Genomic DNA, 20,278 nt, shown 5'->3' with positions numbered 1-20,278 from the left:
CATAATGGTTACTTGGGAAGACAAACGCCATCACTCCGAACGTCCCCCCCTTCCTTCTTCTTCCCCGAGCTTTATATACTGAGCATGACATCCCATGGTATGGAATGTCCCTTTGGCCAGTTGGGGTCAGCTGTCCTGGCTGTGCCCCCTCCCAGCTTCTTGTGCACCTCCAGCCTTCTCAGTCGGTAGAGCATGGGAAGCTGAAAAGTCCTTGACTAGTGTAAACACTACCTAGCAACAACTAAACCATCGGTGTGTTATCAACATTGTTCTCACCCCAAATCCAAAACACAGCACTGCACCAGCTACTAGGAAGGAAATTAACTCTATCCCTGCCGAAACCAGGACATAAGCTAAAAGAAAAGTTTCAGTGCTGAAGAAGGTAGTCTTCTAAAGAAGGCTAATTTATTTAAAATCTGGAGTTGAAACATTGTGCCAGGCTTATGTGCCTTTTACCCCTCTAGGAAAGCAAAAAATAGATTTCAAAAACCTAATTTTATTAGCCTGGTCTATATTTAGTAAAAGGATGCTTTATATACCCATGGAATATGAAATACTTATGTGGCATGATAACTAGAGGAGATAACTGGAGATGCTGGGAGGAACAGAAGATGCAGACTAGCAAGAAAAGCAACTAGCTGCTAATGCCAAATGAGCTTGTATGAGTTGTGGGGAACAGTCTTCTGCATCAGTTCAATCTTGGTGAAACATACACATTCAATTATCAGCATTCCCTTACACTTAGTATTTTGAAAATTGCTATGTGTGATTTATTTAAATCCCCCCCATAAGCATGGAAGAAAAAATATTTTGCATGAACTGGCCTTTATTTTAACTTGAAGAGTGCATTCAAAACATGTTTTCTCCTTAGCTTTGAAGAGCTATTTGGGCAGCAATATGAGCATTCAACAGGGAAAGAAGACTAGTATGAGATACCAGTATTCCTAAAAAGGTAAGAATTGTAACTAGCTCCTATTCCTTCTTAGAGCATGCACTTTCATCTATAGTTGACAGACAAGTTCATACTACTTGTCAGTGTCCCTTCAAGGTCTAGTGGTAGTAGCCTTAAATCATTATAGAAAAATCATAGCTCTCTGGTTATCTTCAGGAGGTACCACTCTGGTGGATCTGGGATACATGTTGAGGCTTGAATTGCTGAATAAGGCTCACAAATTGTGGTGTAGATTATTAAATAAGCATGTTTCTGTTTTGTGGCCTCTGAAAGCTGATAGAGAAAGATTAATTCTTAGTGCAGCAAAAAGGCTGTCATAGCCAGTAGGACAAAGAGTACCATGTCCCAGGGAAAGCTGGCAGGTATAACAGCACACTTGGGAACACAAGTTGCATTTGAATATGTGGATACAATCCAACAAATTTACCATGTCCCAGGGAAAGCTGGCAGGTATATCCAGGTATAACAGCACACTTGGGAACACAAGCTGCATTTGAATATGTGGATGCAATCCAGCAAATTTATAAAATGTGGGAGTATGGCAGGACCCCACTATTGAGGAGCTTGTATTACAAGCTACACTAGGATTAGGTGAAAAAGATCCCTGGTCTGGTTTTCTACTGCAGCATTTTTGTGTATCACCAGCAGACCAGGTAGGTTTATCACAGGCCATTATGCTGGAACTTTGCCATTGCAGATTCTTTAAGAATTCACGTTGCTTACCATAGATTCCTGTGGTGGAGGGGAAAAAGGTTTTGACAATGAGACCCGTATTTTCATTAGCTGTATGGGGAAATCTGCCCAATAAAAGGACTTAGATAATAGAAAGAAGCTGAGTGTAGGAATGTGAGAAATAAATTTAATCCCTTGTAGAACTCAATGGCAAAAATACATAGGTACTTCCCTTCAGGGTAGAGAAGAATATTTGTGAAAGAGTTTTCTGTCACTGTCTAAAGAAGTTGTTAATCCCATGATATCTAGGACAAGTTAACGAATGGTGTGAATGTTGTAGCATGTGGGAAGATCTGTGCGAGGAATAATTGCTAATTGAATTGCAGGATCACTTATGGATTTACCTGTACTCAGCCCGAGTTTTTCCAAGAAGATACAAGAGGGATGTTGCTTGATTAACTACCTGGTCTTTTGCACAGGCAAGTCAGTGAGCAATAGACCTGGAATTACATTCATTGCTTTATTCCTCCTTTAAGACTGCTAGGAAGATTGTGAAGACTAGTTTAGCAGAATGTGACTATTACTGTTTTTCCTGGTGTTTTTGCCTCTTAATTTGTTTTGACAAGGTCATGGCAATAAAATGCTGTATATCCATGTTCAGCACTTGAAAAATTCAGCCAGTTATTGAAATGAGCAGAAGTGGAAGGTGTGGATTACGATAGGCAGTAGATGGTCTGTATTACTACCACCTTGCACCAAAGTAAAAATCTGAAAGATTTGTTTACAGTATCATCTTTTCTGGCAGTTGGTGGGTTTATCTGGCACTGAGGCTGTAGAGCAGGCTGTGATGGCAGGGCTTACTTCTCAGGGCTGCAGCTCATGAGTGTCCATTTTTTTGGGGTGGGGCTGTGATGTGATATGTGACTAGGAACTAGAAGTGGTTCATGTTTGAGAATTAGTGGTGTGAACATACTACACTCAGTTCAAAAGGGGAAAATGAATCCTTACCTGCAAAAATCTCTTGAGTGAGTTAGGGAGTGCAAAACATCCTGTGAGGAAGAACTGTGTATATTTTGCAGATCCAAAAAAATTGGAAGGTGGCTGTATGTTGGAGATAGGCAAGCAAGCTCATTTCTGGTGACTCCTACGTTGGTGTGTGTCCAGTGTGAGTATTTTTTCAACATGGCTCTTAGTGTTTAGGAAAGGTGTTCTGTAACACAGCTGAAAAATGTTCCAGTTTAGCTCCTGGTGTCTGGCTATAGCAAAAAAAAAGCAGTCTGGTAGCTTTTCCTAGCCTCTCACTGCCTTCCCTTGGAGTGAGATTGGAGTCCCAGCATGAAAATGGAAGAAAGTTCGGGAGAGAATGGGACAAAAATAATCCTCTGTGGGTTGGAATAGATGAATAGCTGTTCTCAGTAGATTAATTCCAAGAAGTCTGTAGCTAAGTTTAACCATGTTTCGTATGCCTTCTTGCATGTCTAACAAATTTCCTCAGGGAAAAAGAAAAGGGGAAAAAAAACCCCTTTGCTTCAAAGAACTGTTTTTATCATTTTTGACAGTATTGTTAAATGGTAGAGTAGTGAAGACTTGGTAATGTTCTAATATAGCTTTGCAGTCTGTGCTGTTGCTTAATTGATTTTTCCTTTGGTTGCAGGTGACTGCACCAGGGATGATTGTAGAGAGAAGCTATACCTGCAGTTTTACCAGCAGATGCAGAAAGAATGACACACCTTCTGACTGTCATTGTTGCCATCAGCAAGGAGCAAAAGTAGGTTTCTATTAAGATTTTTTTCAGCTAATTCTATTACAGCAATGGTAATTACATAGGTAAGTGTAACCCAGTTCAAAAATGTGACCCTGCAAATATGTAGATAATGTTTGAAGATCGTGCCTATTTAATGTTTCTGGATCTCCTTAATACTTCTAGTTAGTCCTAAAATTTCTGTGCATCTGCCAGCCTTTGGAGTATGATAGTCATGAGGTACCTGTCTAGGTTCTTAAAAAAAAAATTGACTTGTGAATTAAGTCTGATCTTAATCCAATCATAACTTCTCTTTTGTGTTTTAAAGGCCACCTTGCAGCATTTGGTTAGATTTTGTGGTCTCTTAATCTAGACAGACTAAAAGTAGAACTGGAAATCTAAACTGTAGCTCTTTTCAATTCCTTATTGCTGCTTTGATATTCTAACTTTCATTTCTCTCTTCCTCCCTGTAGCAAAGTGTTTTAAACCAAATTTGTTATTGGTATCACTTTCCTATGTATTTAATCCATTTGAAACTTTTAGGAAACGTACATCATATATTCTGCCTTCACACATCTTCTAATAACAGAATTAACAAAATTAATTTTAAGCTGAGACAGTTCCTTTTCTTTGCATTTACAGCACCAGAATTCAATACAATATTTAATTCCCTTCTTCCTCACTGACCTCCATATTTAACATATCCCCTTCTGATGCTCAAATATGATTGGGAATACACCAGAGACTTTCTGTTTCAGTTCATGGAGTGTTGCAGAAGTGTAGTGGTACATAATCTCTTCAAATGAGTTGGAAATTCTCTGCCACTATTATGGCTTAGTGTTCTATTGAAATGTTTAGTCAGTAGTAGAGACTTGAAATCCAGATAAGAAGAACTACAGCTGCTGCAGCTGGATTGGTTAATGTGCCTGAAATGCAAAGATCATGTGGGATAATCAGAGCAGGTTGTAAATTGACTTCTAATTTTTTGAACCAATTAAATAATTGAAGCTGACAAATCAATTTGTTTTCAGTTGTTTTAAGTCAAATATGTTGCTTTATGTAAATGAAACCTTTTTAGAATTGTTTAAAAAAAGTAGATGTACTACAGTATATGAAAAAGAAGCCATAGTTCTTCCTTGACTGTCTACTGTCCCACTGGTAACTTCAGGAGCAGTGTTAGCGAGCTTTTTCTTATTGGTGAAGCAAATGGAGCTAGTGACTTTCATCGCTCCATATTGTTACCAGTAAGAAATGTGATCTTCCAAGTGTAAAAGACTAAAATCAAGATACAGGTAAAATTCTTAAAGGATAATGTTTGGCATCTATCCTCAGAACATATGGATCACTACTCTTAATTTTTGTGCTCTTTATCTTCAGTATTTTTTTCAAAAAACAGGCTACTAACAAAACTACACTAATGCCAGTATAATGGTTCATAATAGACTGTATTCTTCTCAGTTGACTATTTCCCAGTATACTAGGATGATGAGATAAAATCAAATGCTAAATATAAATAACTTCAATAATCAGTGTATTTCACTCTCAAATCTGACTGTATTCTTCTCAGTTGACTATTTCCCAGTATACTAGGATGATGAGATAAAATCAAATGCAATTATCAGTGTATTTCACTCAAATCTAGCACTAAAACATGATCAAGCAGGAATCGCTAACTAAAAAAACTTCCTTTTATGTATATTACAGCTTCCTACTATACTTTGACAAATAATTTCAAATTTTTCTCCATGTAGCTTAAAATAGAGATCACTGTTACTTCCTGATATTGTAGAAGGTGTATCTGATCAATGAACACACTGTTTTGTGGGGTTTTTTACACCTCACAACACTGGACTTGATACTTGTGGCTTCTGGCACATACAAGATGGCGACAACAGCACAGCAATGGGAAACAATGACACAGACTTTTATTTGTATATAACCAGCTGCTCTTTTCTTCAGGGGAATGTGCTAGAGTTATAGGCAAACAGTTACAAGAACCTGGTCTTGTGGTGGAAATAATATACCTTATGTAAGTCAGATCTCACACATGCACTCCAAGAAGTTAAAAATGAGGGGTTTGTATTCTTGAACAGACCAATGTAGCGCTTTCCTCTTGGACTGCTATCATGCTTCATTATGCTATCAAAAGAAAGTTTAGCTTGTTTGAGATGTCACTTAAAATAGTTCCCATTCAGAACCACAGTTTAAATTTCTTTCAACCCATTAAAATTTTAAACGCTGATTCATTGCATTCTTCATAACAGAATTTGACCTAGTTAAAATGAGACAGCTTTGAAATAGCTCACTGAATTAACTTCTAATAATTCATAATACATGGCGTGATTAATCTGTCCTCAATTGCTGCTTAAATGGCATAAAATGCATGCAACAAACTGTCACATATAATAATTAATGATAGGAAGTTATATTGAAATTGCTTAATTAAAATTTCACTTTCTTGCATTGCTTCTGTGTAAATGAATCAAAATCCTTCTTAAAGTTTTTCTGTGTTTGTTTCAGAACTTTTTATTGTAAATTTACAAATTTTGCATCTTTTCTTATATCAAGAACACAATAGTAAAAAGGCAGTTTCTCCTGGAGGGGAAAGTAACTGCCCTGTTCTGCAGTTAGGTAAAAAATACTCTGAAATTAAGGAAAAAAAAAAAATAAATCTGTACTAATCCTATTATTTCAGGTATAGGTGTTTGTGAAAGTCTTTGTATGGAATTGAGAATCTTCATCTCAGTTTTAGCTTTAGATCATGAATGATGAATAATGTTTTGAGAGTGGGAAAGAGAAATTACAACTTTTCACTTATATTTCAAATGAAGTTCATATACTGGTGCTGAATCAAAGCTAACCTCTGCGTGTACAGGAGGGCTATATCAATACTGAACTGAAGGCTCTAAGTATCAGTTATATTGCACAGACTTAACAGCTATATTCTTCTATCTTTCTGTAAATGTGTGAAGTAGATGAAAACACAAGCTTGATGATAAAGCCAGCTATATCTTCTCTGTAGTGCATCATAACATGCCTGTGGAGGATGCACTGGCTCTCATAGTTAAAGCTTTTGGGAATATATTTGCTGAGTGTGAGCAACAGGAGTGTACCAGGGTTTCACACAAGGCAGCTGATCTGGTAGATGACTGCCTAGTGTGGGAGCTGAGATGTACAGTGTGCCTCTGGGCGTTAGACGTATTTCTGTTAAGCGCGGGAAATACCTGGATTGGGTAGAGTTGAACTTGGTAAGTGACTATGCAAAGACCAGAAAATATATGTTTGGAGGTATTAATATTTTTTCGCACTGAAATAGAACTTCAAACATCTTTTAAATCTGATACAAATAAGCTTGGGTACATTCCACATAAATCTGTAAATAAATGATAGGCACTAGAGATCAAAAGTTCATGTATAAAATGCCAGTGTGTGTATTAACGGGCATGTGCATCCTGAAGTGGGGTGCATATATTCTTCCCAGAACTGGACATGTTATAAGGACATATACACAAGTCCCCTAATGGGCAATTGCTCTCTCATAGGTTTTGGTTGTAAAGTGAGTATTTGATCATATGCTAATGCTGTTGAGTATTTAAGTTTTAATAACACTGTATGCATAAATGCATTTAAGTTAGTGATATCCATCAGTCTGTTAAGCAGAATGCAACTCTTGGTTTAACTGAATTCAGTAATATAATGGTGTATAAACTTATTTTAATTAAAAGTTTTTAAAATCTAGAAGAACATCTCCAAAAGAAAAAAAAAACAAACCCAGCTACGTATGCAAATTATAGACTTGGAATATCTGTGCCGTTTTGATCTTAGGAGCTACTCTAAGGGAAATTCTTGGATCCCCTTGTGATAAGGGGATAGTGAGATTCTTGCAAGCTTCTACTTGTGCTCTTAATGTCTTTTGAAGAATTGCTTACCACTTTTGTTCAACAAGGCTTAGTTTAAATGAACAATCTGATCCTTCAACTGAAGCTGAAGACGCAATGTCATGAGGATGCAAGGCCGTGTACAAGCATTGCCACCCATACCTTAAGTAATCATCCACCTCTTCCACTGCCAAGCAGGATTGCTGTCTTAGGCCAGTCACCCCTTTGTCAGGTGAAACCTTCATTTGGGTGATAGACTGTAAGGGGCTCTTCCAATGCTATTTCAGTTTTGTATTTCAAAGTAATTAATTCTGTTTTCATGACTGGCTTGATCACTTGCCACAGTACATTTACTGATAAAAGTAGAACAAAACATAGTAGATACCATGTGAACTACAATCAAGTAGATGGGTGGGATGTGGAAAAATCTGAACTTGCAAATATTTGGCAGTGATCAAATAATAGTTGAAAGACTGGAACTCAGCGATGCTATTTTCAGAGCAAACTTTATGTGAAAGAATAGGAGAGTAGGGGAGTATACTATTCTTTATCTAAAAATGAATTCGTTCTAACATTATAAAAGGATAAGAATATAAAGCTCATCTTTCATGTCCTTAGTCTGAAATCAGATTCAACTACTGTCCTTGCATCTGTTTGAAGTTGGTATGGGTTGAGGTGAACACCTGGCTATTTTAGAAGGGCTTTTTTTCTTCCCCTGTTGTGAACTTTTCCCATTCTACAAAGCTTTCTTTTTTAGTTACCAAGTTGGTTGCAATTCTTTTGAGTTACTGAAGCTCATTGAAAACCAAAAGGGCAGCAGAAACGGCGAGGGCGGTTCAGGTTTTAAACATGAATATTCTTGGATGCATAGGATTAGAGTATGGTGCTTTGTTGTAAATTAAATACTGCTTTAATGATTGAAATAATTTTTGCTGACTTCCCTATTTATTGTGACATCTGCTTAATTGGATTATTTTCTTCTAGTAAATGGTAGTGTAAAAAGAAACCACATGTACACTCTCGACAGCTATCGACATTAGTGCTGAGTCTGATTCCTTGGAATGAATACTAGGCGCAAACTGTATCAAAACTAGTGACCTACATTATGGTCATGGATTAAATCCTTGCTTAGAACCAGTCTCAGATGACATCTGTTTGTCATGACAAAATCACTCAGAAATAAAATCTGGCTTTAACTTTCCATACCAATTGCACTTCATTTGTCAGTTTGTGTTTTAACTTGCGTGTGCAGGTTAACATTAATATCGAGGAGAGTTTTACTTTGTAGTGTGCTCATGCTAAGATTAGTAACACTGCAGGTCAGTGTGCTCTGTTAAACATGTACAGGAAGGTTATACTTGCAGCTCAGTGGTTGTACATCTTTTAAAGTAGGGCACTATGGATGATAAAGGCTAAGGTATTTGTAGCTGTTGGTGTGTGGTGTCACTGCTTTGTCTGCAGTGCTCGTTTCTGTATGTTTCTCTACTTGTTTTCAGATAGGTAACTGGCATTTCTTAAGCCTGGTGTTTTTAGAGCCTCATAGTTAAGAGAGTGTCCTGTACACAAAAAAGCAGATTTTACTGTCTGTTTTAAAACAGTTGACAATAAAAACAAAAACCATTTCCAAACAGGTCTGTCAGATGCAAAGGATAATTTTCCACCTCTTCTTTTAGCACCTGCTAAAGGATTTGGACTTCTGGGATATTCTTGACATCAACCTGCAAAATGGCCACTGCTTGGAGGGACTCCTGGCCTTTTCCCAATGCCAGGTGAGAGTGACAAAGCTCTGTAGCTGTTTGGTTTAATAACTGTAAATCACTTCCAGTTAAAACCTTCCCGATGCCGACAACCATACATCTATTCTAGCAGGAGAACTTTATTTCATTTAAATAACGAAAACAATGGCCGTCTTTCTTCAAGCCAGTCTTGGCCTGAAGGATGCTGTTTCTATATTGAAATAATTAGGTACTGCTTTCAAAAGCATACAAGTCCAGTGGGTTTCTTTGGCTTTTTCATAATAACCAGGGTACTTACTACATAGATGCCTGTGTGGTTGTTACTGTTGTCATCCAAGCAAAATGAAATGCTGTTTGCTTTAGAAATACAATAATGTAATTTGTAATTAAAGTATTTAGAATTTAAAATAGGTAGAAAAAATTAATAGATATCGCTGTAGATGTAAAATAAAAATAATAATGCATACTTCCTGATTTAAATATTTTTTTTATTGGGAGAGAGAAAGAAGGCTTGATTTCTAAGACAACTGGAGAAACAAATGAAAGCTAAACTGGAAATAAACTAAAATGGTGATGTATGAGTTCTCATTTTGAGATGTTTATTTCATCATATTTATTATCATGTTAAAGTTCTCATTTTAAACTCTTCCAGGGTGGGAAAAAAAAAATCATTTTCTTTATCCTCATAGTTCACTGAGTAGATTTGAAAAGGTAGATCACAATCAGTGCACTGAGTAGATTTGAAAAGGTAGATCACAGTCAGTTTAAATGAAGTACTTGACTCTAGCTAAGCAGTCATGTGCCCTGCTTGCAGGGTTGCAGACCTTGAGAGGGAAATACCTTCTGGCCTGTAGGAAGGCTAGCTAGCTTTTCTGTAGGGCTTTGCTGTTGGTTTTGTTGACATGTAGCAGTGAGGGGGGAAGGAAAATGAGACACTGAAAACAATTTTCTCTGCTAATTTAAAAGGGGATTAGACCCATGGTGGGTGACTACCTCTTGCAGGTAATGGTTTCTGGTAATCTAGCTACGGTGCCTGCCAGAGCTGCTTTCTGTACTTGCGACCATCTTGGTGTTGGTCAGTAAGTTGGCTGTTGTGTTAGAACAGAGGTTTCGGAGCAGCCATGGTCACGAGGGGAGGGAGAGGACAGAAGGGGCTTAGAGTTAGCTTATACTCAATAGAAAGCCAATGCTTAGAGGAGCAGACAAGTGACATTTCACACTGACTTGATTTGCAAGGCAAGCTGATTGTTGTTTTGAGTGTATTTTTCAGCCTTTTTAAGGAGTGAAGCTTTTCCTCCTTGGTAGGAGTTACAGTAATAACCAAGCATGATGGTTAAATGTGTGAGTAATTGGCCATCCCTGTATTTTATAGACATATAAAATATAATACAAAAACATACTGATGTGCTTCTCTAGTGAAATGGAAGTGGATGTTTTTACTACTTATTAGGCATGCAGTGCTATGGATTTATCTGAGAGTGTGTAGTAGCTGTGAGCTGACCTAATCTGAAAGGTGTTATCAGAACTATAAAGATTATTAGAGGAATCGTGTGGGTTTTTTTCAAAGCTCTTCTTGGCATGAGTTGATTCAAGGTTATAAAGAGGAGATAACTTCTCTGTGTTCATTGTAGATAGAATAATAAGTAATTGCTTTAATTTGTAATAAAGATGACTTAGGTTACATGTGAGGAAGTAGTGTGTGGCCAATTCATATTGAAACACATTGCCTGGACAGGAACAAGAATCAGTGAGACACACACCCATCAGTGGTAATGCAGGTATACATGATTCTGCATCAGACATTAGGACAGGACATACCTTTTCATTTTAACAATGTTCTGCAGCACACTATCAGCTGGAGGAGTATGTTAACTTTGCAGTGGGCTCTCACCTGAAACCTGATTCAGGTTTGCAGAATACTTAAAAGGAATAGGATATTGGACTATATTTTGTATTGAAGTGAGAAGTTTAGATTACCTATTTGAGGGCATGGAACAATCAAAAGTTTATAGCAAATCATTAGGTTTGATAGTACAGTAAAATGTAAAATTCAGATGGCAATTAGCCTTTCACTGATGGAAGAAGGGAATTGATTTTTAGATATAAGTAGATGGGGGGTGTGACCAGATACAGAAACTACAACTGTCTTATGGTATTTGTTGTATTTTGTCACAGCTATTCATGTTAAACCAGTACAGCACCAATGGGGAGCTTAACTAAGAAGACACTGTTGACACCATTGGCAATAGTGGAAGTCATGTAACCACACATGCATCGCACCTTCTGTCGCACTCCAGCCTCTGAGAACTTCTGAAAAATTTAAGAAGGCTTTTCTATTAAAACAAGTATTCATGAATGTCAGTGTTGTACCTTTGTAATTTTAAAATTAGAAGCTGCTAAACAGTCAGAAAATAAAGTTACCTGTTTAACACAGTTGTTACCAATTTCACTTTGTGGTTCAACTTCATCTGACTATTCAAGTTAGAATGGGCAGGTCTGGTCAGACCTGGCTTTCCGTGCATGTTGGATGGGATGGATGGAATTTCTCTAAATTCATGGAAAGTCCATCAGTTGTTTTTTGCATTTTACCTTAGAGATGAAGGCAAAAGCACTGACTCTAGCCTCAACCAGAATTGCTGGTGTTACTTGCTCACCTAATAACTGACAGTTTTGAAACAGTTTTATATTATCTCTTGAATATTGAATTTGCTTGGGATTGGGGTTTTTTGTATTTTCAACTGTTTTCACTACCATTATACCTTGAAGTTATAACAGTGGAAAAATTAAAGAAAATATTGAAATAATTGTGTTAGGAAAGCAGTGAAGTAAATTAATGTGAGGAACCACCTTCATCTTTAGTTACATACAAGTCAATCAAATACTAAGTTTTAAAATATTTTTAACAGCCATTCTACTGAAATATCAAGTATACTTTGATTTAATACATGCAAAATAAATGGTAGACGCTCTGCAAAAATAGTTAATATCAAGGTCAAATGTTTGCTTACAGATTGAATATAAAGAAACAATGCCAGAAACACTGATCTTGAAACTTTAGGTGGATTTTTTTACCTTCTGAAAGAGTCAGTTACTTTCATAGAGAAAATAGTTTAGATGTATATGAAGCACACGTTAGGTTACTGAAAGTAACTTCTGTAATGCATTAAATAAATCATAGGTATTACTTGCAACCCATAATAGGCACAGTACTTTTTCAGAAAGGAGTCAAATTTTTAAATGATTGCAATGTCTTTAAAAATGGGAAGTGGTTTTTATTTTATATATTTCTGGTATGGGTGTATATGACAGCTGCTTTTCATAATTGTAGGGGAAAATTTCTGCTGATAGTGAATAGTGAAGAACTGACTAATACGCGTGGTTATCAGTATGTCAGAGTAATTAAATCTTTTTGTTCTGACTCTTTGCAAGGCAGGCTGTCTAATGCTTTCACTATGGATTGTGTAGTGGAGCACTTCACCATCTAGAACGTTACATAGTGACTTCAGTATTATGTTTTTTCTGAAAGGGCTTGCTTGATTTGCTCTATCATAACTCATGTTGTCAGATGAGTTTTCATTATTGAATTCGTTCATTCTATGAATTAATTCATAAATTTAATTTTGCAAAGAGACAATACCAACTACAGATCTTAATTGAGCAAAACTTTCTGCAGTGCAAACCGTTGAAAATAGTCCTGTGCTTGAGAACTAAGTGGTGTCTTTCTGCAAGGCCTGCCAACTTATTTTTTATCTTGCAGCTTTTTTGCAATGAATGAATGCATTCATTTAATGCATTAGCTAAAACCATTAGGAACTAGCTGTCAGCCCAAGAGTAAGTAATAATATAACTTACGATTTTTCAAGACTCCCTCTAATATCTGTTTTTAAAAACATAAGTATGACTTCTGTGGCAAGTGATAGTCTAATGGTAGTGCCCTCTTCGGATAGCTAACTAGTTCTCAAAATGATTGCAGCCCACTTAACTCCTACCTATGCATTTATTTGGCTGTTGATACTACAATGTCTGAGGGCTTGCACACACTTACAAATTACCCTGCCGGTGTCCATGTGAGATAGGAGATTGCATAGGCTTTCCCAGGGGAACCTGGAAGCTTGTTTCAGAGCCTGGAATTGAACTAATTCTCTTGAGCCCCACAGTAGGTCCTTAATCACAAAATCATTCCCCACTTCACCCAAAAAGATTAAATGTAATAACTTGTATAATTTAAGGGTTTTTTTTTTTTTAACACTTGAGGTTGAGGTTTTGAGGTGAACTTTGCTAAAGAGTTACCTGTGATGGTGTAAAATCTCTCTTTTCAAAGGCAGGGGGTGGGAAGTTGCAGTGCTGCCTTGGCGCACACAGGGATTGATCAGGTCCTGCTGGCCCTGTAGTGGGCTCCAACCACGAGTGGAGAGCTGGCACCTCGTGCACATAAACCCTAATCCCTCCATGTCATGGGGGAGGTACTAAAACTAAATATCCTAAGGGAATAAAGAGTGAAAGAGGTATGTACCTGCACTGTGAAGAACAAATGAGGTGTGTAGAAGAAAGTGAAAAGGGGTGTTACGTTGCTGTTTAGGAGTCGGCTTGAGCCTCTGACTTCACATGTGAAAAGGAAATTTGAGGGAGCTAATCAAGGCAAAAAGAGGTTATACCTGCATTTGGATACAAGTGAGGCATTTCTGTGGATATTTACTTTTCAAGAGAATTAGGTTTAAGTTAGTAGCCTTACTGATGTGAAATTGGAGAGAAATAAAACCCAAAAGTTCTAAACCCAGCATGCCTGTGCACAAAGGAAATCGTGTTTGAAACTTCACTCATTTAAATACAGCAAAAAACCCAACCAACCCAAAACAAACAACAACAAAACCAAACAAAAACCCAAACCCAAGCCTTGTAGAATGTTGTCAACTAAATGAATTGTGAACTTTGAATCCCTGTGTGTACCAATTTTCCTGAGGAAACTGAGCAGCTTAGAGTAGTTTAGATACTTCTTTCATTGACCTGCTATTTGCAGACTCTCAGAAGTGGTCTTAAAATTTATTATAGACAAACAAAAATGCTTGTTTCTCCTTCAATGAGGTGTTTGGGTGAGGTATGCTCAATTTTAAATTGGTTTAAAAAGCCACTGGTCCTTAACAAACGTTCACGGTACTGGGCAGTGTGCATGAACAGAGTGATGATGTGCAGCACTATACAGGTGAGTAAAGGGGGGAAAAAAAAAGCAAACTGAACCTCAAGAAAAAGCCACTGGTCCTTAACAAACGTTCATGGTACTGGGCAGTGTGCATGAACAGAGTAATGATGTGCAGCACCATACAGGTGAGTAAAGGGGGAAAAAAAAGGCAAACTGAACCTCAACCAGGTAAGTATTGAAGTTCTGCTGCATTTTAAAACAGCTGATACCGCTTCCCTTATGGAAGAAGTGGCCTGGTAGTTGAGTCATGGCGTAGGGGAGCCAGTCGACCTGAAGCAGTGTCCCAGAGCTGGCTGCTGTGCAGGCGATGTGTGAGTCCCTTGGCAGGGCTTGGTGCCACCTGCCCCCGCCATGCAGTGCAGCCAGGAGGGGAGGTGTCTCAGTGCAGAGTTAGGCCGCTGGTTGTGAAAAGTGAAGGAGAGAGATCAAATTCCCATTTCGCTGGTTTCGCTGCTCATTTTTTTTAGTTGCCTCTGAGTTTCTGGAGGTGCCTCTGTTCTCAGAGCTACCAGTTGTGTGCGGAACATGGTGCTATGTGAAACGGCCAGCTCGCTGAGGCCGGGAGTGGAAAAGACTGAAACTTTACCAGTTGTCCTTCTCCTGGTCTTCAAAACTTCATATTACACCTGAGGATGGGAATAAACATGAAGCGTGGCCAGTGTCAGAGGCCCGCAGGAGGTATGTTGTGGACACCAAATCACTCTCAATGCAGCCTTTGATCAGTCTGCTGTTTATGTTTTGAACTGCTTAGTTGTGCAGTAGTCACTTGAGGCCTACGTTGTGTTTTACAAAGAAGAAAATGTATCAGATGAGATTTTAACTAGAATCCTGCTTCAGTGATCAAGTAGAAAAAGGAAAGATAACTTTCATCTGTAGTTAAGGCTGACATATGGCCCAGAGTGCTTGAATTACTGAATGCTTTTCGTATCGCCAGTACTACCGTTGATTTAGATGTCCTCAGGGCTCATGTGGTGATATATTTTAAAGGCACTGTATTTTTCATCTTGTGCTCTTACATCTTTAGCTGGATTTACTTTTCTGACAGAAAACTTGGATTTAAAGTATTTTTCAGACAAACACCAGTGCTACTGTGACCTGCTTTTGAACTTAAATGTTGTGTCTGAGTAAATGAACACGTTGTTGAGCTGTAGCCATTCTGCAGAGGTCTGGCAAAGTTTGAGTAACCAAGGCAAGAGAAAGCGACTTCCTCATTTAAAATGTGTATTTTGGGGCATATAACTTTTTGCAGGGTACCAACATCATGGCTGCATTTCAGTCTGATACCTTCCCTCATGCCATGCACCTAAGGCAACAGAGGTGGGAAGGGGAGCGGGAGGCTGGCCAGCTCCCTGGCTGGTGGCTGTGCTGTGCCTTGCTGGTCAGAGCTGCTGAGGGGGGGAAACAGCTCTCGCTGCCAGCCCTTCACCAGGAGCCTGGGAATTGAACACAGATCGTGGAGGGCAAAGAGGCATCTGAAACCGCTCTCCTGCCTGAGCAGATCAAAGTGCTGTAGAGAGCCCGGTAGCTGCTGCAGCCCAACCGGGGGGGAGGAAACAGTGCCCTCGCTTTGCCTTTTATTTCCATGGGCAAAACGAGTGTGACATGCACTCTACCCACTGTGGACCAGGGAGGAAAGTGCACTGCTCCTCTTGCCTGTGTTTTCTCTTTTATCCTGTTGCTTCACCAGCTGGCAGCTATGATGGGCAGGTGAGCCTCCTGCCAGGGGCGGGCAGCTCACCAGCTCCACCTGGCAGGGCTGCCTGCTGCTGGCAGTGTGTCCGGAGGAGGGCCCTGCTGCAGGTAAGAGCTGCTTCATGATACATTTGTCTAAAGCAATCTTTAAACTGCAAAAGCAGGCTTCGATTAATGCAGTTTTGCTTGTGCATATTGTTAAAAGGCTGTGTGTAAAAGCTGGATGCCATGGGCTTAGCTGTTTCCACGCCTTGCAATGCCCAGGCGTGGTATGAATCTGGGTAGGCTGTGGGGAAGCCTGTCTGCTCAGTCCCCCTCAAGCACTCACATGAGCTGTGGGATTGAGAAAGAAAAGTTATTGGTTTATGAAGGTGATTTCTAGTGTTCTCCAAATGCAGAGCATGAGTAGGGAGGCTGGGGGTTATGTACCTGAGCATGGTACGGTGGCAGTAAACTTTGGTCTTTGCAACAGATGTGTTGAAAAATATAAATATTGGTTGGCTTGTTAATTACTGAGTGATGAATGCTGTTGCTTTAGTGTCTGAGTGCACAATGATGAAAGCTTGATGATTAACTATTTTAACATTTTTAGATACAGTTCTTTTAAGCATTTCCTAATTCTGTATTCTTTCTCAAACTGTCTTTTCCTAGTTACCTGTGATACTTAGGGTTGGGCATACACAAATAATTTGACATGTTTTTAGTTTAGCAAAACTCATTAAAACAAAAAAGCAGAGATGAGAGTGCTCTGTGGGTACCAGGCAAGATGATGTTTCCTCTTGTGATAACAAGTTATTTACATGGTGCTTGGTTTTCCTTGGTCTGTGGGCTGAATAAATGGTATGAGCCTAAAGTCCTTATCCTTTCTTTTATGCTCATTTGTGTGTTGTAAACTTTCTGATGATGTTTGTAAAAGTACGGATTTTATCAGGTATTTTCCTCTTTGGTAACACTGTTGGGGATGTAAGTGGAACATGTAGAGGGAAGAAAATTTCCATTCTCAGGTCTGTTATGAATGAAATGATGTACAGTGTTGGCTTGACAGTACTTAAGCTACTTTGATGTCTTAGCAGCTTCTTAATATCCCTACAGTGAGAACTAATTGTTCAGAAATGCATACTGCCAAATTCTGGCATCTTCTAATTATAATTCCTGATTTCCTGGGTAACTCTTAGACTCAAGTGTCAGTAACTGAGAACTGTTGAGTTCTGATTTGATTTAAGGTATGTAACCTGTGTTCAGTGCTGGTTTTATGTATTTGCGGCTACATTAACAATGCTAAAGCTGCAATATCAAATGTTTAGAAGATGCTGAACTGAGGTTCCAGTTCAATCCCATCCCTGATGTGTATGACGATTATACTATATTCCTTAGTTATGGTTGTCTTCTGTTGTGTTTGATTATTGTTCACTTGTTTGCACAGGATGTTTGTCTCAATGTATCTGGGGTGTTTTAAAATGAAAGCCGCCTTATGTAATAGAGGTGTTGCAGAAGTTGGAAGGCTCCTCGCGGATAAAAGTCAGCAACAGACTCTAATCCTCTAAGGCTGTGTTAAGCCTGAGAGCTGAGAGATCACAAAAATGACGATGCTTTTCCTGGAGTTTCTTGTCTGTCACAGCTTTTCCATGTAACTTTAGGCAAACCATGTAAAAAGTGTCTGTAACTGGGTCCTGTTTGTGTAAGGATTTCTTTATTTTGAGTACCCAATTTGGTATGCTGGCAACGAGCACCCCAAATCCTCTGACTCTTTTGACCTCAGTGACAAGGGACAAATGTCAGAGAAAAATCAGAGGAAACAGGAGGCTGCGTGCAGTGTGTGCTAAATGCTGGGTAGTAACCAAAGGCACTCCCTTAGTTATACTCCCTATAGTAAAAAAAACCTCGATGGTAAATAAAATGATGCATTGCTCCTTATCAAATAGTCACTCAATTAGAGAAGCAGTGTGTCTTTATCCAATCTTGTAATTGGAGAGTGTGCCATACTGCACGTGGGTGTTGGAGAGACCTTATGGTAGGCAATACACCTTCAACTCAGATCTGTCCTACTGCCTGACACTTTTGTTCTGCATCCATAAAGCTTTGTGAGGCTTCCTAGGATATGAAAAGCAAACAGAATCATCATTGTATTGCTTTACTTTAGTAGCAGTATTGCTTTACTGTATTGCTTTACTTTAGTAGTGATTTCCTATGCAGTTCAGTGCAAACCAGCTATGGAACGGTTTAGTAACATCTGCTTGGGTCTTCTCTCTGACTTTTGGAGGGAAGAGTGCTAGATTGTGTAATTTGTGTAAAGTAATTAGATATGTTGAAGCAAGACATGTAATGCAAACGGGATGAATGGAAGTAGAAACTCTTCTTAGAAATGTATCTGCTGCCTCTTGTGAGCTACACAGAAATTGCACCAGCAGCAGGTAACTTTCTCAGGGGAGCTGTGAGCTTTCAATCCTCTTCACCTTTCGCTGTAAGCATTTAGGCTCTTGGGTTAAATCTTACTGAAATTTGTGCTACTGACAACCGTGTGGAAAGGTCAGATGCAGATGCAGACTGTGGGCAGGATGAGTTGGTTTGTTAAGCCAAGCACAGCCTGTGTGCCATAGATTGAGCACTTCTAAGTGATAGAAACCCGTTTTCTGGTGAAATTCTCAAACAGCGAAGCAGTGAGGTAGTAAATAACAAAGACTTTTGTTTCTGTCTGACTCTGTTGGCTAAGTGGACTCAGTGAGCAAACACAGCCAAAGGCAAGAGTTGGCTCTTGCTGCACATCTGGGTACAAAGGCAGCAAGTTGTGTTTCAGATAGGAGGTGGTGCTTTGGAGCTGCAGCTGGAAGACGTAGTGCTGTGCTGCAGTAAAAGAAATGTGTTTCAGATAGGAGGTGGTGCTTTGGAGGTGCAGCTGGAAGACTTAGTGCTGTGCTGCAGTAAAAGAAATACAATCCTTGCATGGCTTATTTTTCTTTTGGTTCCATTAGCAGAAGGGAGAACACTTTTACTTGGTGCTGTTTCAGAGAAAAAAATACTAGAATTGTCTGTTTTGAGTCCACATTTTAGGGAGGATTTGGAGGTACATTGGGAGCCTTTTAGAGACCACAGAAAGGAGCTGTGGCTGTGAAAACAAGCCTCATGCTGTTAAGTTTTGAGATTGATTTTTTTCTCACAAAAAGATGAGTGGATGTGATAAGGATGTCCAGGTACCTCAGCAGAGGAAAGACATCTAATAACTGGGAAGTTTTTTACCCTTGCTGACGCGGATGTAATGTACCCCAAGTTTCAGGGTTTTACCCATTGAATCAACAACTTTTTTTGTTTTGTTTTGTTTTTTCTTTTTCTTCTGTCCTTGTAGGGACTTGCTGAAACCTCTGTTGGTACATTGGTTTCTCTGATGCTTTTTCTACAGTCTAGAGCTCCAAGGGGTTAATTGCCTTAGAGAAGTCATCTGGATGAATGGGCAGAGTAGATAATCTAATGATTCTGGGCTTACCCCCCTGGCAATAGCTGAGGTGGTGTTATTAATTACTCCTGCCACTGGCTAGCAATCACAACTAGGGCCTCTGCCTGCAGCTCCTGCCTTTCCTATCAGGGTTGTCGTGCCTCTCCTGAGCTTGCTGAACAGTTCCTTCAGTGCCTTTGTTTTCTCCAGTGCTGAGCCTTTCCTTCAAAGTGATGCCGCGTGCCTTAAGTCCTAAAGCAGCGAAGTGATGCCGCGTGCCTTAAGTCCTAAAGTAGCAATGTAAGGGGTGAGGGAAGAGAAGAATAGCCCTTTCTACACCAAACTCTGCTCCATGACTTTTAAAGTCGTTCACCCACAAATGTACCTCTGCGCTCTGCTTCCTCTGGCTGACCTGCTCGCAGGGGCCCCGGTACCAGTTTTCCAGCTTTGTGGGAAGGGGCTGTGAGGGTTAGGAAAGCTGTGACTTTAAAGTGAATGGGAGCTGTGAGTGGCTCGTTAGGACAAATGGGAAGCTTGAGGGTTGTTTTAGACGTTTTTGATAGGCATTCCCAGGCTGGAGCAGCACTGCGTGGGCTCGGCTTTACTTCAGGGGTTTGAGAAAGCCCAGAGATGCTGAGCTGCCTCAGCTGTTGCTGGTGGGGACAGATACTTGCATGAAACCCAGAGACCACCTGTGTCCTCGGAGAGCCGCGCGTGGGTGTACTGGCTCTCCAGAGCCCATGGATGCAGCCCTGGGGAAGGGGGAAGCCCCTTGCAGCTGGACAAAGAGGAGAACCCCGCTCCTTGTGCCGCCTTCCCTAGCCCCACAAGCCTCTTCCCAGGCCTGGCCCTGGACGGGCAGAGCGGTGCTGGTGTCTGCAGGGTTAATGGCCCCCCTTTCCCAGACGCGGGCCGTCCCCGAGCGCCCCACGGCCCCTCCGCCCGCGCTGCCTCCGCGGGGAGCGCTGCGGCGGTGCCGCCTC

At 39.8% G+C, this 20,278-nt stretch overlaps 1 pseudogene; it reads left to right on the top strand.

Annotated features, from left to right (window-relative positions):
- The window catches only part of LOC103896861, a 28,007-nt pseudogene that overhangs the window by 6,951 nt on the left and 778 nt on the right, over positions 1 to 20,278 (top strand).

Source organism: Aptenodytes forsteri, unplaced genomic scaffold (assembly GCF_000699145.1).
Source record: "Aptenodytes forsteri isolate BGI_AS27 unplaced genomic scaffold, ASM69914v1 Scaffold33, whole genome shotgun sequence".
In the NCBI taxonomy this organism is placed as follows: Eukaryota; Metazoa; Chordata; class Aves; order Sphenisciformes; family Spheniscidae; genus Aptenodytes; species Aptenodytes forsteri.
The sequence above is the reverse complement of the archived record's forward strand: the minus strand, read 5'-3'. Positions and strand labels throughout refer to the sequence as shown.